Source organism: Camellia sinensis, chromosome 7 (assembly GCF_055761805.1).
Source record: "Camellia sinensis isolate YWXY chromosome 7, ASM5576180v1, whole genome shotgun sequence".
Lineage (NCBI taxonomy): Eukaryota > Viridiplantae > Streptophyta > Magnoliopsida > Ericales > Theaceae > Camellia > Camellia sinensis.
Window position 1 is genome coordinate 44,083,241 of NC_138967.1, and position 8,339 is coordinate 44,091,579.

Genomic DNA, 8,339 nt, shown 5'->3' on the forward strand with positions numbered 1-8,339 from the left:
CTTAGTAAAGGTGACGTGAATAGAGTTTTGGAACTCTATAAGATAGAGAATTCTAAGCATAGCATTTTATGTAGCCTAGTTGAGAATGGAAAGAAATTTTCAATATCCTAGGGACAGTAGGAGCGATGTGCCTACTAATGGATTACTCCATTAGAGAAGAATACTTTACATTTTTAGTTGCGTGGTAGCGAATATGAAAAATTTCCACGTCATCACTGGGTGATTGAGAAGGAAACATTCATGATTGCTCCGCAAAGAGCCTAGGATAATGCCAAAGGCTTTAGTTCCTTGTTTTTAGAAAGTGGATTAATGTTGCGCAGTTTAAGACAAAGTCTTTGAGGATTAACAATTTCTATAATTTGGTTGACTTTCCATTATGACGCGAAACTGTTCTGAGGTTATGCGCAATTTGGAGAGTCATTGTTGAGGCATAAGGCTCGCTAGATACCGAAAAGACGCACCATTGAAAAAAGTGTAGACCATGAGAAGACTTCCTCCTGGAGAGTGAGGTTATTTCGACTTAGGCTATGATTGACATAAGTTCGGAACATTGATTTGTGGACATTGTAACCCAATTTTCTCGTTAGAGAATTGGATTAGTAGATCCGTAGGGATGTACCTTCTGCTTTTATGGTGAAAAGTTAGGAGCGCAAAAAGGTTGCTAGTTTTAATAAATCTTTTACAGCCTAAAACAGTTATCCAAATAATGGTTCTTAGATTTCGTCAAGCCATGATAGGCCAACGATGATCGATGAAGACCACTGGGGCATGATCAATGGTCCAAAAAGAAGTTTTTTCTTACTTAGTCATTCTAAGCCAGGAATTTATAAGGTTGTCGCCACCTAGGGTGGGCAGTTCTCTATTTTAGATATGATGGACATGGGTGATGTAATTTATATGCTCGGATGTGCGATCCTTAGGGATTGTTTTGGAAAAATTCTCGGTTTGTCTTCGATGACTTACACAAGGAATATCCAAGAATGATTCTAGATGCAAAATTGCAAATCCATTGACTTACCTATCGGTAAAAGCCAGATCCTTAGCTATTGAGTGAATCCTCGGATTGTCTTTGGGAGAAACAGATGACCTATATTCCTTGATTTTTTCTTTGTTGTGGGAGCCTAAAGTACGCTATGTGGGGGTATTCGGCATGATAAGTGTTATCTTTGGTAAATGGTCAACTGAGTTGTTTAGACATTGACCTTGCTCATTAAACTGTGGATAAAATGCTTTACTAGTAGCATATTAATTTGCTCCTTGTAAGATTCAATGCGCTAGTTAGGCGCATCTGCGCTAGTTAGGCGCATTAAGAATGAACGCAAATTGGTCACCAAAATATCTTTAGAGAGGTTATTGCGCAAGAGGTAGTGATCTTAAATCACTTCATGTGAGGCGCACATGGTGGATTTCGTTGTATATACTTATCGCAAGATGTGCTGATAAGGCTTATGTTTGGAATCTAGAATTGTGATCTTGAATCACTTCATGTGAGGCGCACGTGATGGATTCCGTTGTATATACTTATTGTAAGAGGTGCTGATAAGGCTTATGTTTGGAATCTATAATTGCACAAGTTGTGGTCAATTTTTTTTTTTAAAATCGATCACTTATTTTGAGATGATGGGATGTTGACACTATTATGGTTTGTGTCATAATGATTAGCAGATGATGATGTCAGCAGGCAAGATTGGCTCACTCACACGAGCAATCGCCCTTGGCGCTTGGAAGCGAGCAAGGATGAGACTAGTGGTTTATTTTTATTTGGAGCCAAGAGAGGCTTAAATTATCCACTATGCATGTTGCCTTGGTTACAATCAAGATGAGGTCGTGTTAAGGACCAAACATGGATGTTAGTACCCACTTTCCATGTTGTGCTTGTTATGATTAGCCAGATGCGAGATCTCATTTGGCGCCTGGAAGGCGAGTAAATAGAGAATTCGGGTTAGGCGTTAGAAAGCGACTAGACTAATATCTGTACGGTGTATCGAGTATGACGTCACTCTTTATGGAAGAGTTACTCCACCGTAGCATGTATTAATACTATATGTGCTTGGCGACCGAGTAATGAGGTGAGAGAATGGATCCCTGTTTCCTCACCATGTGAGTCTTACGTGTCATTGTTGATATGACTTTCATTTATGTACCCTTTTGTGACTTTTGTGACTTTTGACTATATCATAAGGTAAGGGGTTGATGTTCTGCTACTTTAGTATGTTGCCTGCGGTCATGTATGATTCAGCCTTAAGGGACATCACTGGAAAAGCGGTCAATCCTAAACTAAATGGCATGAGGACAAAGGGAAGATCATCTAGTATTACACCACTGTTGTATATTCACTACCGGCAACTCACATCGCTCTGTATGAGAAGCGAATTGAGTATGAATATATTGCAAGAATTGAGAGGGTCAAACATGCTCTTTTTGAGGGATTAGAGATGTTTTTTGGACCGGTGTAATTAGATGGGTCTGGGGTATATGAGACACTATTTCTGTTCTTTTTGGGTTGATGTCTCTATGCTGGCTCATTTTGAGTTTCTAGTATAGGGCTCCCACATGCAGGTGTTCTCAGCAGTCGCACGGTGCATTGGCTAGTATGAGATTGTTCTTTTTTGGGGAGATTGAGATAGAGATGTGGCAGTGTCATGCCAACTCATGTACGAGTGGGAGATGTTAGAAATTGGGCGCCCATGTGGCATGACCCTTTGAACCTAAACCTTTTGAACCTTATCCATGTAAGTTTGAATTTGAATTCAAAACTTATTTGGATAACCATTCAGGATATTTATATCTATCATATCAATAGATATGGATAGAAGGATAGATATATATTGGTTATATATCAGATTATATGGTTAATCTAATATATTAAAATCAGATACATATATCAGATACGTCATGTGGTTTTTACCCATAACCTTTTTTCCAAACTCTCTCTCTGACTCTCTCCCATTAAAACAACGATCAAGCCTCTGCACTGTGACTTGTGTGGGTGATACTCATTTTGTAGTATTACTCCACTGCTGACTCTCTCCCATTAAAACAACGATCAAGCCTCTGCACTGTGACTTGTGTGGGTGATACTCATTTTGTAGTATTACTCCACTGCTGGGTTGATTGATCAGATTCTAGAAGCACGTGATTTACCCACGAGGTTCTTCTCTAAAAGGTATGATTCTGATATTTTTTCTGCTGCAATATAATACTTTGATTTACAATATTTGTGAATGGTGCTGTTAAATTGTTTGTTGTCGAGTAATTTGGGAAATGATTTACCATGTTTATGAAGAAAGAGAGGAAAGCCCTAATTTAATATTATTGATATAATTGATTTAAAAGGGTGAAAGTTGAATAGTCCTTTTATATTTTGCTAATATAGGTTGTATGTTTGTGTTTATATCAAAAGAAAAAAAAAAAGAGAAGTAACCACGATGTTGGTTTTGTTTTAGACTGTAAATCAGCAGTACAACGCAGCGGAATAAAAATTATGGTCATACCTTTCCTGCAGAGTCTGAATAGAAAGGATCTCGTAGGTCAATCATGTGCTTCCTGAATCTGATCAGTCAACCCAGTAGTGGGGTGATATTACAACAGTGAATATCACCCACACAAATCACAGTGCAAACGGCTTTGACCGTTGTTTTTGGGAGAGAGTCAGAATATGGGAAATTTCTGTGTGTTTTAGACTTGACAGGAGGGTCTCAATTTATACATGTATAGGGGAGAGAAGAAAAGCCTCCAGCCTTTATGGCTGGTCATTAATGCACCATTAACCTCTGCAATAAAGGCAGGAGTTACAAACCCCATTAATGCATGAGTTACAGTTATTAAATTCAAAGCATTGAAATGGTCATGCATATGGGCGCCCATTTCTAACATCTCCCACTCGCACATGAGTTGGCATGACACTGCCACATCTCTATCTCAATCTCCTCAAAAAATGAATAGTTTCATACTAGCCAATGCACCGTGCGACCGCTGAGAACATCTGCATGTGGGAGTTCTATACTAGAAACTCAATATGAGTTAGCATAGAGACATCAACCCAAAAAAAACAGAAATAGTGTCTCATGTACCCAGACCCATCTAGCTACATTAGTCCAAAAACATCTCTAATCCCTCAAAGAGCATGTTTGACTCTCCTAGGTCCCACATTATATTCACACCCAATCAGCATCCTATGAAGAGCGATGTGAGTTGTCGACAGTGAATATAGAGTAGAGATGTAGAACTAGATGATCTTCCCTTCACCCTTATATCATTCAATTTGCAATTGACCACTTTCCCAGTAATGTCCCTTAAAGCCGAATCATACATGACCGCAGGCAACATACCAAAGTAGCTGAACATCAACTCCTCATCTTATGACATAGTCAAAGGTCACAACAGGCACAAAATGAAGTCATTTAGGGAAAAATGACTTTTAGGACTCACACGGTGAAGAAGCAGGGATCCATTCTTTTACCTCGCTAACGGGTCGATAAGCACATACAGTATGAATGAATGTTATAGTGGAGTTACTCTTCCAAAGAGTGATGTTAAACTCACACACTATACAGATCTTAGTCTAGTCGCTTTTAAGCGCACAAGTCGCTTTCTAGCGTCTAACTCGAATTCTCTATTTGCTCGCCTCTTAGGCATCAATTGAGATCTCGCATCTGGCTATCCATAACAGGCACACCATGGAAAAGTGGGTACTCTCATATCCATGGTTGGTCTCTAACAAGACCTCATCTTGGCTCCAACCAAGGCGACATAGCTAGTGGATAATTTTGGCTTTTCTAATTGCTCCAAATACAATAAGCCACTAGTCTCATCCTTACTCGCTACCTAGCGCTAAGGGCGATTGCTCATGTGAGTGAGCCAATCTTGCCTACTAACATCAATTTAATTATTTTATGTATGCTAATTCACAAGCCATTGCAAAAGGTAGTAAACATAAATGTGTAATAGAAACAAATATGAATACTAATGGCATAAATATCCCCAAAAAATATGAGTTCAACTGGATACACATAAAAAATAATATCACCACCTACGTAGTCCTAAAGCCCTAACATGAGTAAAATAAACATCTCTAGCAATGGGCTTAGTCAGAGGGTCCGTAACCATACGACTCGTAGGGATGTGCTCCAGGATCACTTCTTTTTGCGCCAAAATGTCTTTGATAAAGTTGAACCTCACATCAATGTGTTTGGTTCTGCCGTGGTATTTAGGATCCTTAGCGTAAGCGAGTGTAGCCATGCTGTCACAATGGATAGTCACAGGGTCTGAAGTGTGTGTGACAACATCCAAATGCTGAAGGAATCTCCTTAACCACACGGCTTCCTGAACACAAACTCAGCCTCCATTGTCAATAAGGCGATACAGGATTGCTTCTTACTGCTCCAAGAAATAGCACCATCGCTAAGCATGAAAGCATATCCTGAAGTAGACTTACGCTCATCTAAGTCTCCTCCCCAATCAGCATCACAATAGCCAACTAGATGTAGATCTGAACTCTGGTAGCAAAGTGTGTAATCTGCAGTCCCTCTAAGATATCGTAATATCCTCTTAACTACTTTCCAATGAGCTGGTCCTAGGTTGGATTGGTAACGACTCACCAATCCGACCGCATAACAAATGTCAGGACGCGTACACATCATAACATACATCAAGCTTCCAACAGCATTTGCATAGGGAACACGGGCCATCTTTTCACTCTCTTCTTGAGTCTTATGACCCATATCAAGGCTTAGGCTCTCGCCTTTTGCAACAAGAGTGTCAATGGGTTTGCAGCTCTGCATCTGGAATCGCTCTAGGATAGTCTTAATGTAAGTCTCTTGAGACAAACCAAGAAGTCTCCTAGTGCGATCCCTAAGGATCTTAACACCGAGCACATAGCTTGCCTCACCCATGTCCTTTTATCGCAAATGTAGAGAACAACCACCTTTTAGTGGCGATAATCATCTCCTTGTCATTTCCAGCCATTAATATGTCATCTACATATAATGACAATATCACAAAAATGTCCTTGGACCGCTTAACGTATACACAATGATCTTCATCAATCATCGTAAACCCATTAGAAACAATGGCTCGATAAAATCTCAGATTCCACTGTCTGGATGATTGCTTTAAGCCATAAATAGATCGTTGAAGCTTGCAAACTTTGCGCTCCTGACCTACTGCCACAAAGCCTTCTGGTTGGTCCATATAGATCTCTTCATCCAATTCTCCATTGAGAAATGCAGTCTTAACGTCCATCTGATATAGCTCTAAGTCCAACTGAGCTACTATGGCCAGGATTAGGCGAATAGAGGCAAACCTTACAACTGGTGCAAAAGTTTCCTCATAGTCCACACCCTCTCGTTGGGTGTAACCTTTCGCCACTAGGCGAGCCTTATACCTTTCTATGGAACCATCCACCTTGCGCTTGATTTTGAGAACCCATTTGTTCCCAATAGTCTTGCGCCCTGGCGGCAAATCAACCAAGTCCCAGACATGATTTTTCTTCATAGACTCTATTTCTTCATCCATTGCAGTACTCCATTCTTTACTAGCAGGGGATGAGAGAGCCTCTTTGAGATTCTTAGGCTCCATCTCATCACTCGGAGCAATCATGAATGCTTCCCCTTCAATCTCAAAACGATGACGGGGTATAGCTCCACATTTGCTTCTACGTAGTTGAGAATCCTGAGAATCCTGAGAATCCTTATCCATTGGATCTAATCCATGGGCAGGTAGATCGCTCCCACTGTCCCTAGGAGCTTGAGGAATTATCTTCTGATTCTCTACGAGGCTACTAGGTGCACCTTCAAGTAGATCCTTCATCTCATAGAGTTCTACTTCTCTAGTTACCTCACCTCTGCTAGGGAAATCCTCCTCTAGGAAATCCACATCTCGTGACTCAATTTCAGTCACACTTCCATCCGGATGCTCCCCAACAAACACATAGCCCTTAGAATGCTCACTATAGCGAATGAAGATACACTTCTTTCCTCTAGGGCCCAACTTCCCAAACTTATGAGAAGCGTTGTGTATGTAAGCTGCCGAACCCCAAGGCCGCAAATTGCCCAAATCAGGCTTTTTGCCAGTCCACATCTCATATGGGGTGGAAGGAACTGATTTGGAGGGCACACGGTTAAGGACGTAGGCAGCAGTCAATAAAGCATCTCCCCAATAAGAAATGGGAAGATTAGCTTGTGCCATCATTGATCTAACCATGTCAAGCAATGTGCGATTCCTTCTCTTCGCTACACCATTTTGCTGCAGAGTCTTAGGAATTGTCATTTGCCTGATGACTCCTTTTTCCTCATAGAGCACTTTAAATTGCTCAGATAGATACTCACGTTCTCGGTTAGTCCTTAGAGCCTTAATGCTTCTGTCTAATTGATTCTCAACCTCATGAACATACCGTCTAAAGCAATCCAATGCTTCTGACTTGTGAGAAATCAAATAAACATGACCAAAACGCGTGCAATCATCTATAAATGTGATGAAATAAGGGGCTCCATGTCTTGCCCTCACATTCATTGGTCCACATGTATCAGAATGAATAAGTTGCAATGGGACTGATGCCCTTATGGCTTTCCCAAATGGTTTCCTTGTTGCCTTACCAGCAAGACAGTGCTCACAAGTGGGCAAAGTGACTCTAGCGAGTGGGCCTAAAAGACCTTCTCTAGCCAATCTAGTCATCCTGTCTTGCCCTATGTGGGCTAATCTGGCATGCCATCTCATAGAATCATTATCACAAAAAAATGCAATATTAGAAACAGAGCCATTGGCATTTTTATTAAGACTAGAATCATCCACATCCAAAACTAAAAAACCATCTGAAAGATAACAAAAACCATAAAAAATTGTTTCCAAATAAATGCTAACACCATTATTCTCAAAACAAAAACTAAAACCAAGGCTCATCATGCTAACAACTGAAACTAAGTTTCGCCAAATATCCGGAGCATAAAGAACATCATGAAGATACAAGGTGCGCCCTCGTCGCATTTCCAGCTTGAATGTGCCAATGCCAAGCACCTCCACACTGGACTCGTTCCCCATGTAAACTTTTCTGCTCCCAGCAGGTACTCGGCGATACTCAACGAACCCTACTCTGTCCCTCGCGATGTGGTCTGTTGCTCCGGAGTCTTCTTCTGCTCAGGGAAATCCCGAGCGAAGTGTCCTTCTTTGTTACAGTTAAAGCATGTCAATTTAGCCTTTGCCTTCTTACCACCTCTCGTGCCCTTACGCTTGAAATTTCTAGCGCCATTGGGCTTAAGCATAGCTGCTGCTTGCTCCTTAGGGGCACCTTTGCTTTGCCATGTTTGAACTGAGAAGTCCTACGTGAGCTTGACTCAACTACT